This window comes from Vipera berus (genome assembly GCF_964194415.1).
Source record: "Vipera berus genome assembly, chromosome: 5".
Lineage (NCBI taxonomy): Eukaryota > Metazoa > Chordata > Lepidosauria > Squamata > Viperidae > Vipera > Vipera berus.
Window position 1 is genome coordinate 67,369,086 of NC_138207.1, and position 15,799 is coordinate 67,384,884.

General features: G+C 37.8%; 1 protein-coding gene across 1 annotated transcript in view; it reads left to right on the forward strand.

Annotated features, from left to right (window-relative positions):
* GLRX3 (glutaredoxin 3) overlaps positions 1–15,799 on the forward strand; it is a 57,013-nt gene that overhangs the window by 877 nt on the left and 40,337 nt on the right. The window lies entirely within an intron of this gene.

A 15,799-nucleotide genomic window follows, 5' to 3' on the forward strand; every position in this document is an offset into this window, starting at 1 on the left:
GGCTTGGGAGCTGTTGCCTATTGTAAAGGAAAATTTTGGTTCGCGCAGCCCGCTAAAGTACGGTTTGCTTAACCCTGGCTTCTTGAAAGCACCGCTACCTCACGGCTGGCTTCGCCTCATGCAAAACGTAGTTGGTGTCTGGTGTCCTCGTTTGGGATGAGTGGAAACGTTATTTTTCTTCAGCCTGGGGCATTCCAGAAGGCTTTGCCTATCCACAGAGTTTGTACAGGTGTTTGTACGGGTAGTTCTCGACTTAAAACCACAGTTTATTTATTTATTTTTATTTATTTATTTTTATTCCATTTATATCCCGCCCTTCTCCAAAGACTCAGGGCGGCTTACAAGCTTAGCAGTAGCCTTCATTCTATGTATATGCCTGCTTATTAGGGCTTTCACACACACCCCAAGCGGCATTATTACAAAGTCAGCTTAATTGCCCCCAACAATCTGGGTCCTCATTTTACCTACCTCGGAAGGATGGAAGGCTGAGTCAACCTTGAGCCTGGTGGGATGCGAACCTGCACTAATTGCAGGCAGCTGGTGTTACTTAAGGAGGCATTAGCCCACTGCTCCACCAAAGCCCAAAGTTTCTGTTGCTGAGCAAGATAATTGTTAAGGGAGTTTTACCCCACTTTATGACCTTTCTTGCCACAGTTGTAAAATGAAGCTGGCTTCCTCACTGACTTTGCTTGTCAAAAGATCATAAAAGGTGATGACGTCACTGGGACATTGCAACTGTCATAAATGCATGCCAGTTGCCAAGAGGTTGAATTTTGATTATATAACTCTGGGGATGCTGCAACAGTCATACATATGAAAATGGTTATAAGTCACTTTTTCCCAGTGCCATTGTAACTTTGAACGGTCACTAAACAAACTGTTGTAAGTTGAGGACTATATACTTGTCCCTTTTTATTTAGTGGTTGTCTGGATTTTTGCATGTCAGGTCCTGTAGTCCCATTAGACCTTATTTTCCACAATTCTTGTAACAATAGCAGAAAGTCCATAAAGGATTGACAGAAGTAATACATATTTTAATATTGATAAAACTTTAAATTCCACCTTTTTAGTTCTAACAATCCTAAGCTTTAGTTCATTCAGATATTGTTTAGAATTTGATTTCTCTTCACTTTTTCTTTGTCCCACAGAATTCTTCAAGGCTTCAACAAGACTCTTTTATAAATCTAATAGGAAAAAAACAGCCAGGTGACTCTCTTGGCTGATCATTTTTATTTCCCTTTTAAATTTTGAAACCTCAGCTAGTTTCTTTGGAAGATCCAATGAAACATCCTTTTCTAATTCTCTTGGCCTGTGGGTTGTAAATTCACTTTTGATACCATCTCTATCTTGTCATTTCTTCAATAACATCTTTTGGACATAGTCTATCCATGGAAGCAGACATCATTACTGACGCTGTTGATATTATGGCTACTCATTTCTGACCCCGTTATTTTCATTGCTTATAGTGATTTGCAACTTTTTACAGGCTTTAAGTAAAAACATTGGCCACCTCCAGTGTTCAGATTTTGAAATTAGGAAATTGCTTATCTTATGCGTGTCTTGTAAAAACAACAACAGAATCTAATTTGCATGAGGTGTTTGTCCTTTATAATTAATTCCAAAATCTTATGGCAAAACTTTCACTATTCCAATTTTATTTGGATCTTTAGCCCATGTATAACTTTTTACGATTAAAATGTTATTTACCGTATTTTCCGGCGTATAAGACGACTTTTTAACCCATGAAAATCTTCTCAAAAGTCAGGGGTCGTCTTATACGCCGGGTGCTGAAACTTTAGGGACAGGGCTGGCTGGAAAACCTGGAGCGGATCTCCCATTTAGTCTGCGCAGGAAAAGCGGGACCAATTGGAGAAGAAGCTGCAGTCTGTGATTTTTTACAGGCTGGGGTCTGGGCGTCTTTCCTTCTAAAGTTGAAGAGCAGCTGTAGTCTATCCCAACTTGAAAGGCAGGTGGGGAATGCAGCAGTCAGAGCAGCTGCTTAGCTCTAAGGACACATTTGACTCAGGAACTGGGCGGGCTGGCTGGAAAACCTGGAGCGGATCTCCCATTTGGTCTTTTTTTTAATCCCATTTATATCCCGCCCTTTTCCGAAGACTCAGGGTGGCTTACAATTTAAAGCACAAATCAATGTGCTTAGCAATAGCCTTCATTCTATGTATATGCCTGCTTATTAGGGCTTTCAACCCCCCCCCCCAAGCAGCATTATTAGAAATTCAGCTTATTGCCCCCAACAATCTGGGTTCTCATTTTACCTACCTCGGAAGGATGGAAGGCTGAGTCAACCTTGAGCCTGGTGGGATGCGAACCTGCACTAATTGCAGGCAGCTGTTGTTACTTAAGGCTCTGCGCAGGGAAAGCTTTAGAGTGAATTAGGAAAAGTGAAAAAGTGAATTAGGAAAATAGGGAATGGTTGCTGGAATTGGGTATGTGTAGTTTAACGAAGAGAAGGGTGAGGGGTGACATGATAGCAGTGATCCAATATCTCAGGGGCTGCCACAAAGAAGAGGGAGCCAAGCTATTCTCCAAAGCACCTGAAAGCAGGACAAGAAGCAATGGATGGAAACTAGTCAAGGAGAGAAGCAACCTAGAACTAAGGAGAAACTTCCTGACAGTTAGAACAATTAACCAGTGGAACAACCTGCCTCCAGAAGTGGTGAGTTGGAGCATTTAAGAAGAGACTGGACAGCCATTTGTCTGAAATGGTATAGGGTTTCCTGCCTTAGCAGGGGGTTGGACTAGATGACCTCCAAGGTCCCTTCCAACTTATTATTATTATTATTATTATTATTATTATTATTATTATTATTATTATTATTATTATTAAGTTTAATCCACTTGCACTGTTTTATGTTTACATGTTTGATGACAAACAGCCTTATGTTTATAAGTGACAGTTTTCCTACTAAGTACCTGCATGTCATAAGCATTTGAATTAAAATTACCGTATTAAAATCAAATCTGATGTTTTTTAATTTTTATTTGGTGTGCGTTGGAAGAGGGGTAGTCTTATACAGTGAGTATAGCTCAAACCCTATAATTTAACAGGAAATGTAGGGGGTCGTCTTATACGCCCAGTCGTCTTATACGCCGGAAAATACGGTAGCTTTTTGCTGTTTATTTCAGATTCTTCAGATTCTTAAGCTTATGGGTGATCTGTCCTCTCCTTATCTTGAAAGATTCCAAGGTATCGGTCTTCTCACCTATTCTTTGGTCTTTGTCACTGGTACTGGCTTCCACTTTTGCAGAGCCATATTAAGTGAACCATACCTTCCCTGGATGTCCAGATTACTAGCGTCCAAGTGTCATTGACAATAGCTACCTGGAATAATATTGCTAACCCTAGCACATTTGCTTCTTTGGAAGACTAACTGAAACACTCATCTTCAAGGAAGCTCATATAGATGACATTCAGAGAAAAAGGAAATTTCTAAAATTGTTATGTAATGCACCTGCTAGATTAGAAGGTGGTGGTCAATGGCTATATAGGTAATCCCAGTGCTTTTTTTCTAAAAAAAAAGGTGCCGGAACTCAAAGGTGCTGTCACTGGGAGTGATGCTGGTGTCTTGCTATGGTGTCACCACCCGTCCTTTGCACCCCTGCCCCTGCATCTCGGAGCCACAGGCTGCGGGGATTCCCCTCCCCGCAGTTGCCACGCCACAGCCCGTGCTGAGCCCCCACCCGGAGCTGCTCCGAATCCCGACCCAGAGCTGTGTTCCTCATGGCAGTGGTCTCCGGCGCCAAACAGCTGATGGCCTCCGGCACCAGCACTCATTCACTTACTGCCCCGTCACTTCCAAATGCAGTAAGTGATCGAGCGAGCAAGTGGCGTTTGGAAGTGTTTGGAAGCGACGGGGCAGTAAGTGAGTGAGTGAATGAGCAAATGGCATTTGGAAGCGTTGGGGCAGTAAGTGAGTGTGTGAACGAGCAAATGGCGTTTGGAAGCGACGGGGCAGTAAGTGAGCAAGTGAGCAAGAGGCCTTTGAAAGAGATGGAGTGAGTGGGGGAGAGACTAAATGAGGTGCCTTTGAAAGAGACGGAGGAGTGAGTAAGAGTGACTGGAGGCTTTTGTGAGCAAAGTGAGTGAGTGGGGGGCTTTTGCGAATGAAGGGTGAAAGAAAAAGGGAAAAGTGAGGGGGAGAAGGGAAAAAGAAAAGGCACTGACTTCTGACTTCCTCTGTTGCAGGAGTAGGAAGCATTAACAATGAACCTCAACTTTTTGCTTTTCTATAATATTATAAACTAGCCATTTCTATAACAATAAATGAATCTAACCAATGAAACCCAAAATACCCCCCCTTTTTTAGTTAAGTTTTTGACACCTTGTTAAGCATTGGTGGTACTTGAATATTGTCATGTCCTAAAAGTGGTACAATTTCTGAAAAGGTTGAAAAAGCCCTGATGTAAATGCAGCCTAAATTGTTTATTGCCATCCTATTTGCAAATAATATCTTACCTAGTTGAGATGATGTAGTTGGGCAGCAGGGAGGGGTGCAAAGTTCCTGCCTTTGCTGCAGACAACTTGCCTGTGCAATGTTTGCTGGCAGGGTGTTTTGGCGCGCTCAGCAGCATTTCCTATTGGCTTTTGAGCCAATAGGCCCGGGGTAAGCTCTTTTATGACTCGTGGACTTCAACTTCCAGAAGATGTTACATAACATAACATCAACTGGAAGATGTTAAACTGTCCGTTTCTTTCCTTCCCAAAAATTGTGTTAATGAGTCCTCTCTAAGCTCTGCTAATCAGCTTGTCCTGGATTGTTTTGCCACAAAACGGAACGGTTGCAAGTTGCAGTTGAGACAGCCCATCTCATTTTAGATATATCACATATAATTGAAGATTGTAATAGGTTGCATGTGCACGTTCAGCAAGTGTGATGTATTTGTGCTGGCATTTCTAGGCCTCTTTCCAACCACATCCAGAAAAAATTGTAACAAACATTGGAATTCTCAAGGCCATGTTTGGTTTTTTCCAGCAATCTGTTACTGGAAGGAAAAAGCAATCCCTGCTGCGTTACTGATCCCAGAGAAGCATTTGCATGTATGCAGGTATCCTTAGGGTGCCATAGTTATGGATGAGAAATATTGGTTGCAAAGTTGGCATTTCTGGATGTAATACAGATATTTTTGACTTATTTTTGTTTCTTTGCATGTTTGATATTTTTAAAAAGGCATATGCTACTGACTACGCTTATGTACATATGTAACATCTTTTGCTAGGTTACATGACCACTGCTTGTCCAGAATGTGAAAAGTGAAAGATTGTGACTAAACAAAATTTTAATGTACAGATAATACCACCAGAAATTATTTTAGCCTTTTTAATAAATGTTGTTATTGATGTTAAGCTCACCATGGAAAACATCATATATTGTTATGTATATACTAGGTTAATTATTTAAAGACTGAAGTGCAACATAACTAGATTCTAAATAATCTATTTTTCAAAGCACACAACAGTCCAAACAGTAAAAGTAAAGTCCAAATTAAGAATATTTCATTCTTAAAAATTGTTTAATTTAAAGTGGTTTAGTTGTAATACAGTATGTACAAAAGATACTATTTTTTCTAGCATCAGCTAAATTAGACATATTACATTGAGAAAAATGTTTCTCATTTCTTTCCTGTTACCTTTATTGATTTCATTGCAGAGATGTTAACATAGGAAATAGATTATTTTGTTATCTAATTTTACCTTCCAAAAGACAGAAGCAGATGAAAAATGTGAGGTTCTTTCCTGTTGGCTTTTTTGAATTAGCTGTTTTAGATTCTAAAAGTTTAGTTCCTAAAGAAGTAACCTTGTAAATAATTTTAATGTTCTCCTCTAGTGCAGGGTAGGCAACCTTGGCTCTTTTATTACTCAAGGACTTCAACTCCCAGAATTCCTGAGCCAGCATGGTTCAGCTTGGAAACCTCTCTGTTTCCCCTCAGCGTGGCTGGCTCAGGATTTCTGGGAGTTGAAGTCCACGAGTCATAAAAAAGAGCCAAGATTGCCTACCACTGCAAGAGGCTTTCGAAAGCCAATAGAGGGAGCTTTTTTTTCTTTTTTTGCAAAAGAAAAAAGAAAATGTGTTGGAACGCCGTTCTGAACGTTGTATGAGAAAAAAAGCCCTGGGTAATCCTTGACTTACAACCACCTGTTAACGGCTGTTTGAAATTACAACAACACTGAAACAAGTGACTTATGACTTTTGCGGCAACCTTACAGGTATGTGATCAACATTTAGGCACTTGGCAACCAGTATGTATTTATGGTGGTTGCAGCGTCCTGGGGTCTCATAAGTGTGATTTGCGACCTTCCTGGGGGCTTCTGAAAAGCAAAGTCAATGGGGGAAAAATGGATTTGCTTGATTGAGTGGTCTGGTTAACAATCACTAGAAAAGGTCATAAAAGTGGACACAATTCAGGGTTGAATGTATGGGTTTTTTTGTTACATTTTGTTTGTTTTACTGTTCTGTATTTTATTCTCTATGATAAAATAATTTTAAAAAATCAATCTCTAAAAGGTTCGCCATCACTGGTCTATAGCTTTGGCAGTCATATCATCCTATTCAAAATGCAGAAGTGAATGCCAGTAGAAAACCTTATTATGTCCTTTTTCTTAACCTGAATTTCACTTGGGTGACTAATGTGGCTCTCAAAGTCAAAAAGATTTTTCTTGGAAATTCCTCTAGGAACTTTTAAGTGTACAGCATAATGTACAACTCAGTAATATTGAACTCTCAATACCAAGATTCTTCAATTCCTTTCCACCATGTGGAAGACGTGAATGTTCATATATCACAAGGATCAGAAAACTTTTTAACTATCAACTTTTTACAAATAAGGGTTTTCCAGACAGCTTTAAATAGAATAATGTTCTGGAAAGTTTCCTCATGTAGATAAGTGTGAGTATTCATTTCAATATTTAGAGCTTGTTCAAGAATTTCAGGTACATTATTTTATGTTGGAATGTTGGAAATAGTATTGTGCAACAAACAATAACATACTATACAAATTTCAACCTGCCAAATTGCCAAAAGTAAAACATTTTCTGCAGAAAATGTTGACTCTTGAAATTTTTATAGCCCGTACTTTTGGTCTCCATTTCATTTTCATCTAATATTATTTCATTATTTTTCCACATTCCAACACCTCCCAATAAGTGTCTGATACACATACTGATCCTAGAAGTCTAGAACATTGTAGCAAACCCTAATTTTTCTGAAAGACAGAAATGCTACTGGGGACAGTGACACTTGTGGTCTTCTAATATGAAAAAAAAATAGCAATAGCACTTTGCACCTAGATTTATATACTACTTCATAGTGCTTTACAGCACTCTGAACTATTTACAGTGTCAACGTATTGTATCCAGCAGTCTGGGTCCTCATTTTACCGGCTGAGTGAATCTTCAGCTGGTCAGGATCGAACTCCTGACCATGGCCAGAGTTTGCCTGCAATACTGCATTCTAATTACTGTGCCACCACAGCTCAGGAGCACAGAAAAACCTTTCATGAATATTATGAATCGCTAGTTTAAACAACATCTTTGCCTTTGTAGATGTTAAATATCTTACTACTAACTGTAATTCCACATCTGCTTGTGCTACATATACATAACTGCTATTGCTTGTATATCATACAGCATTCTGCTAACACAATATGCAGCACTGGCTATAGGTCTCACTTCTAATCAGTAATGTTTAGATAATTCCTCTTGTAGTTTTCAACTTTTCTTCACAAACTGGAATTCAAGATAAGGTTGATATTTTAAGGATTATCATTGTAAAAAAAGAGTTAAATGTATTATACTTATTCCCATGCTCCTATCTCCACCCCACCCTCTCTTTCTTCCTTAGTTCCTTCCTCCCTATCACAAAGGAGAGAAAGCTATGATTTTCAGGAAGACTAATTTAGAATTCTAATTTGTTAGGAAGAGAATCTGGTCAGTAGAGAGTAGTTATAGATTCATGTACAAACATTTTCTGATCCACATTGCTTTAGTTGGATTACACTACAGTTCCACCAGGTTCAGGACAGGAGAGACTTCATGATATTAAAAATGATTGAGAATGTGTATAAAAACTTAGGGGACTGTACTGGAATAAACATTTTAAGAACTAAAGCAACTGCCACGTTTTTTTTTACAAAAATCTATTATTGTTCAAATTATTGAACACATGGCTATATGCATAAAATCAAAAAATATTAGATTCTGACCTTAGCTTCAAGGCAAAAGTAGTAAGGTTATTTTGTTAGATAGCACTTAAGAGCTAAGCGTGGAGCAGGTGCCTGCTTTAACATAGATGTTAACATATCTATGTTAATATACAGATATTTGCTCTTAGCAACATGTAGATTTTCTTCATGCCAATCTATCCCTAATTGTGTTTTTCAAGTCTTCCAATGCTGTACTGATTGCCACCATAACTTCACCCATCCATTCTGCTGCTGGTCATCTTTTTCTTCTGTTTCCTTCCAATTTTCCCAGCATTAAAGCTTTGTCCAGAGAGTTAGGTCTTTACATATTATGTTTGAAGTAGAATAATTTGAGCCTGGTCATTTGTGTCTTAAGTGTACACTCTTGTTTATTACTTTGTTTTCTTGGCTGATTACGGTATTCTCAGAGGTCTTCTCCAACACTGAAATTCAAAGCCATCAACATTCTTCCTATCCTACTTTTTCCAAGTCCAACTTTTATTTCTGTAGAGAGTAAGAGAGAATATTATGGCTTGCCCTATTCTGATCTTTGTAGTTATAAAACACATCCCTGATTTCATAGTTGATCCTAAAAGGAAGAACTATTCATCATTTTGATACTTCATTGTCAATTTTTACTAGTTGACTAAAGTAAAGGCATAGTTTACAGCAGGTGACTAGGAACATGTGTCTCAAAAACTTACGTTGGCTTTGCTTTCTCAATAAAAATTTCTTGTCTCTCTGTGAACGAGTTTCAGACCTTTTTTTTATAAAGCAAATAAAAGCTGTGTGGCTAGAGAAGACTCAAATGACCTATGATTCATGCAAAATGAATTTATTTGATAATAAAACAGTAAGACTTTGTCCAATTTCTAGATTTCTTTTTTTCTGCAATTCTTATCTGCTTGTTACAACAGTGCTCTTCTGGATTAGAGCCCTGGATCATCCAGTCCATTAGTCTCTTTCTTTTGGAAAGAAAGACTGTAGATAAGTTATATTAGGAAATTCATTCATATGTAACACTTGCTGTTCTCAGGATCTAGTTTTAGGAAATAGTGCCTCCAGATGAGCAACACTCATTCGGCTGTTATGTTTGACAACTGTTAATGTATACAAGCAAGATGAGAAAATCATTTCACCTTATTTTATATTGAAATTATAATTATTTTTAAAACATCATTGTATTAAGGTGCTTACCTAGAAGTTAATTTTAAATTAGATCTATCATTCTTCTATAGTATAACCATATTCTGCATTAAATATTGCAGTATCTGCAGAACAGGTTGTCATGGAGATTTTTATGTAGTGTATTTAAAAAATACACTTTTTTGATGAATGACCACACAATAAGAAGGCTTAGGAAATATCTAAACCTCTTTTAGTAATGTAATGATATCGTTCACTTATTATCAATTACCCTTGATTATATGTAATATCAGTAAATCGAAGCGTATGATATAATCACCCAATGACAAATATTTTTGGTTTGAGTGTGATTATTAAGCTCTTGACTCCAGATGTATTGTTTTCCAAACTGGTATTTATTTCAAGACTAAAACTTATTGCTTACAGCCTGATTAATTTGGTTGTGGCTCTCCAATAAAATCTGGGGAGGAGGGGGAGGGCATATTCTTCCACACAGTTTGTTTCTAATTTAGCTCAATATAGTGTTTTTTCATTTTGATAATTAAAACTTCCTTGTACAATAAAATACATTTACCATCATGGTGCTTAATTTTTACACTGCAAAGTTGAGATCGTAATCTAGCAGCCAATTGTGTCAGGTCCACATGTGAAACATCTAATTTACTGATTTACCGCTAAAACCTATGCAGAGGAATCTTCTCAGAATAACAGTTTGCATCTGGACAAAACTAGATAAATGTCAACAGACATTCGGGGGCAGGGTTGAAATTCATTCTTTTGCAGCTACCTAGTGATTCTAAACTAATGTCTCTTTTAACTCCCCCCTCCTGTTTCTGCCAGTCTCTCTCCTACACATTTAGACTGATGGGGTACTTAAGTATGAAGCCATTGAGTCAGCCCACAATAATCAAGCCCAGTTCTTTGCTAATATAGAATGTTGCATAACACATAGATTAAAAAAGTGGGGCAATCTGACTCTTAGAATTATAAAATAAATGGAGCTGGAAGGAACATTTAGACCATGAAGTCCAACTAGATTATAAAAGTAAATCTTATTTGCTTTTTTAAAAATAATGTATTTTCTCACGAATGAAGGCAAATATACGTGTTCCAGGCAGTCAGAAGACTAAACCTCTGATCCTGGTGACTGACCCAGATTGGATCCTGCAACATATTTTCTATTTAAAATCTGAATTATGGATTCAGTTAGCACTGAAATTTTTTATGCTGACAATCTGAACAGTACTACATATTTTCAAAATGCATTTGTTTTTTCCAAATACACTGAAACGTTTGGCCAGATTTCTAAAAATATTTAAGGCTTACTTCACACACACACATACAATAGCTTATAATAAGAATGAAAGCTTTAAAAGAGAGTTGCTCATCTTTAGAGGCTGTTAATGCCACCTACAGACAAAGAGCTATCTTTACAACTCTGATTTGTAGCAAGAGTCATTTCTGTGTTAAGAGCTTAATTAGCTTTGTTAGTTTAAAAGCAAAACATGAAATTGTTAGATTGCCTCTTTCTTAATAAGATTAAAAGGATTTAGGAATTGTAGGTAGCAAAAATAGCATTTTGCTATTTGCTCTTTAAATAAGCTTGTTTTGATGTTTATTAGACTCCTGCCTTTTGTTCTTTGTAGCTTCTTGGTGTCTAGCATATGTATGTGTATTTTTAATTTTGGGAGTTAGGGAGGCAGCTGAGACTCCAGGAAAGAATGCACAAAATGGAATGGAATGGAAATGGAAAAATGGTCCCTTCTGGCTTTGTCAACTTTGTGCAATCTTGATTTGACTCCTATATGTTGAAACAAAGTATAGAAGTCTGTTTTGGGTTATTTTGCACTAGAGAAGCATATGAGTTTATACCAAGTAAAATTCCTCACATTTGCAAACATAATAGAAATTGCTTACAACAATCTCCAACATGTGGACTTATTTTTAAAGCATATAAAACTAAGGAAAAATGAAAGATTTCCTTAATGGACCCCAGGGGATATTTTGTGGAGTGCCCTCTATAAAGAAATTCACCTGGCACTTATCGTACAGTTCTCTTGGTTTCTGTGTAATCTTGGAAATATTTAAAAATAATTTCCAAGGCTGTTTTACAACTACTTTTATCGCCATGTTGTTTTTATGTGCTGTAATGTTATTGACACCTGTGACTACACTATTTACTGTTTTATTTAACAGATTTTGAAATTACTTGCCAGGAAAATAGTGTGTGGTAATATACTGTATAGAATAGAAATATACTACAGGTAGTTTTCAACTTTGAACTGTTCATTTAGAGAACATTTGAAATTACAATGGCACTGAAAAAAATGATTTATGATCAGTCCTCGCACTTATTATTATTGCAGCATCCCCATGGTCACATGATCAGAATTTGGGTGCTTGGTAACTGGCATATATTTACGTGCTTGCAGAGCCCCGGGGTCATGTGATCACCATTTGTGATCTTTCCAGCCAGTTTCTGACAAGCAAAGTCAATGGGGGAAGCTGGATTCACTTAATGGCTATATGATTTCCTGCAGCGCAGTGATTTGCTTAATAACCATGTCAAAAAAAAATTTTAAAATCGGATTTGATGCGCTAACCCGTTTGCTTAGCAAAAGAAATTCTGCTTCCAATTGTGGTCATATGTTAAGAACTATTTGTACTGAATATAATAAACAAGCCAAAGTGCAATTCTGCTTGACCTAAACATGAATTTTATAAAAGGAAGCGTTTTGACATTCAAAATTCCTGTTTTATTAACAAATGGAAAAGTGTTAATATCAGAATGCCAGTGACTTCATTTAAATTTTCTTCCATATAAGTGAACTAATGCCTGAAAAATTACATGGCTTTGTCCAGTATTCGTTTGTTTTTACAACAAAACGATACAGTTTTGGTGTAAAAATACAATGCAAACCAAGTGGCAAGGAAGTACGTTAAACTATAAAAACTTAGGTCAGGGGTGTCAAACGGCCAGCCCGTGGGTTGGATGCGTCATGGCGAAACCACGCCCACCCCATTGTCGGCAATGGAAAAAAGTTACAATATATCGGGACACGTCAGGTGACATTGTGAGTTTGACACCCCTGACTTAGGTAAATAAAACATAATCTTTAGAATTATAGTCCACTGCCTTTCAAGGCATAATTTCAAAAACAGATATGAGCAAGCAAATGGGATCATTCATTTCTACCCAATTACATTCTCTGGGGTGTTTGGGAAAATACCACACACATTCCTTCAATTTATAAAAGGTTTTATGCATCATGTATACACACAAATATACATGAGTTCCCTAATGCAATCAATATAAAATGGAATTTATGATCCCAACAGTACTACAACTTCCCAGATCTAGAATAGGATATGTTAATAGAAAAAGTATTTGTTGTAGACATTTGGTTAAGCATTTTTGTATTTTATTATATAGCCATGGAGAGATAAAATTAATGTAAAGAATTTAATCTCACATCTGCCATATTTTTTTTTAATTTTGATTTTATCAAGTGTTTTCTTTGGACTTCAAACACTTTTTAACATTTAAAAAAGTTGAGTGCTTTGTCCACTTTCATTTTGTATGAGCAAAGTAGTTTTAAGACTAAAGAGCTTAAAGAAGTAAATCCTGTTTTCCACCTTCAGATAAAAATTGTGGTTTCAGAGGGAATAGTGAATTCTGTTTAGCAGTTAATTTTTAATGGGTGAATTTCTCCTGTGAATACAGCAAAATAAAAACTGATTTTGTCAGAGATATCTTTCATTCTCCCCCTTCCGGGTTTCTATAATGTGGAATCTCTATAAATAATTTGCAGTCTTACACGTCTTGAGCTATTACAGATGAAATAAATTTGGATAATGCACTCAACTGTAAGCCTAAGAATAGTTAAAAGGGACTCATCCTAGGGGCTCCACTTCCCATTCTGTTTTGATTATAGAAGAAGGCTGCACATGATCGGGACCATGTGGTTTGCAAGGTATTGTATGTTTCTTAATGTGGATTCTGTTATCAAATTTCTTTAACTTTAAGTGCACCTGCACATCTGGAAACACTGCTTCGTGTGCTGCTGCCCCATCCATTTCTTTGGGACTTGTATTGGCTGAGTAGTTGGAGGATTATACTGTCTGGGAGATCTGCCAGATTAATTTGGCCAGCTGCCTGTTGTTCAATCTGGAGCCACTGAATCCCTTGGTTTCTCTGGGACCTTGCTGCCAGATATTCCATATGGGATGCCCAGAAATATAGCCTAACATTAGGGAGATTTAGTTCTCCCATATCTCCATGGGCCCATACATTTTTAATGACAATTCTTGTTTTTTGCCTACCAAATGAACCTTGAAAAGGTCTTGTGGAGCTTATTAAAGTGTGAGGTTTTAAATTCTCAGAAACAGTTGTAGTTGCTACAAGAGACTTACAGTTGCAAGAAAAAGTATGTGAACCCTTTGGGATTACGTGGAGTTTTGCATGAATTGGCCATAAAATGCGCTCTAAACGTCATGTAAGTCACAACAATAGAAAAACACAGTCTGCTTAAAATAATACTACACAAACATTAGCTGTTGTCATGTTTTAATTGAACATAACATGTAAACATTCACAGTGCAGGGTGGAAAAAGTATGTGAACCCCTAGCCTAATGACTTCTCCAAGAGCTAATTGGAGCCAGGAGTGAGCCAACCTTGACTCCAATCAGTGTGATGATATTGGATGTGTTCCTAACAGCTGTCCTGCCCTTTAAAAACACACACCTGTTTTGGGTTTACTGGTCTCAAGAAGCACTGTCTGATGTGAACCATGCCTCGCAGAAAAGAGCTCTCAGAAGACCTACGATCAAGAATTGTTGACTTGCATGAAGCTGGAAAGGGTTACAAAAGTATCTCCAAAAGCCTTGATGTTCATGTGTCCACGGTAAGACAGACTGTCTACAAATGGAGAAAGTTTAGCACTGTTGCTACTCTCCCTAGGCGTGGTCATCCTGTAAAAATGACTGCAAGAGCACAGTGCATAATGCTTAATGAGGTAAAGAAGAATCCTAGAGTGTCAGCTAAAGACCTACAGAAATCTCTGGCACATGCTAACATTTTTGTTGACACATCTACAATAAGGAAAACATTAAACAAGAATGGAGTACATGAGAGGACACCATGGAGGAAGCCATTGCTGTCCAAAAAAAAATTGCAGCACGTTTGAAGTTTGCAAAAGAGCACCTGGATGTTCCACAGCACTACTGGCAAAATATACTGTGGACAGATGAAACCAAAATTGAGTTGTTTGGGAAAAACACACAACACTAGGTGTGGAGAAAAAAAGGCACAGCACACCAACATCAAAACCTCATCCCCACTGTACAACATGGTGGAGGGAATGTTAGGTATATGGTGTTAGCCTACAATGTTGGGTTGAAAATATATTAACCAAGATGTTATGTCTTTAAGATGTTAATTAGCCAATGGGTGTGTAAGTGTTCTCATGGCCATAAGAGGGAGCTAATAACGTAGCTTCTCTCTCTCTCTCTGAATTCACTGCTCTCTACTATTACTGTTTTTGCTCTGTTACCTGAACTGTGTATTGACCTCTGGACTGGTAAGAAGACTTTGTATTTTGGATTACTACTTGGACTGTTTATTTTTGACTGTGCATTTTTGATTTTACACCACCTCAAAGTAAACTACTTTTTGTTTTTACAACTCAGTGTACTCTTGTGGTTTCTGTGTGACTCTTACTGCTCTCAGTACCCTTCCTTGTCTGTGCAACTCTTTGGTAGCACAAGGAGACCTCTGCACAACAAATTCCTTAACACTGGTTATGGGCCCAGGCCTGTACTGAGAGTTAGTACACATAGTATTCCTAGCTGAGTTTGTGTTAGCTATTTGGTGTAAAATGGCACAAGAACAGTTGTCAGGCATCTCCTGGATAACCCGGTTGGATGGGACAAACTATGTTTCCTGGTCCACAAAATGCTGCTTGCTTTTGTGCAAGGAAGGACTATGGACTATAGTAAATAACCCACCTGATACTACTGCTTGGGATGCAAATAACGAAGAGGATGCAAAGAAGATAGACGACTTTAAACGAAACAATGAGAAAGCTCTTTGCATTATTGGACTAACACTGAATGACCAGCAGCTTGTCCATATTCGTGGTGAGGAGTCTGCTGCTAGGTGTTGGGGCAGTTTGCGAAGGCTTTATGTTCGAGACTGTGGGTGCACATATACACCTTACACATAAGCTGTTTAGGGCTCGTCTGCAGAAGAATGGAGATATGTTGACTACATGAAGGCAACTTTTCAAGAGCTTCATGAAAAGGAGCTGATTTTTTCAGAGTTGCATCAGGTCTACATTATTCTGTCATCTTTGGATGAGAGTTATGATGGGTATGTTTTTTCTTTGAAAGTCCTGACCAGAGAGGAACTGACTTTGACTAACATTACTGGGAGACTGCTGGAAGAGTCCAGAAGGA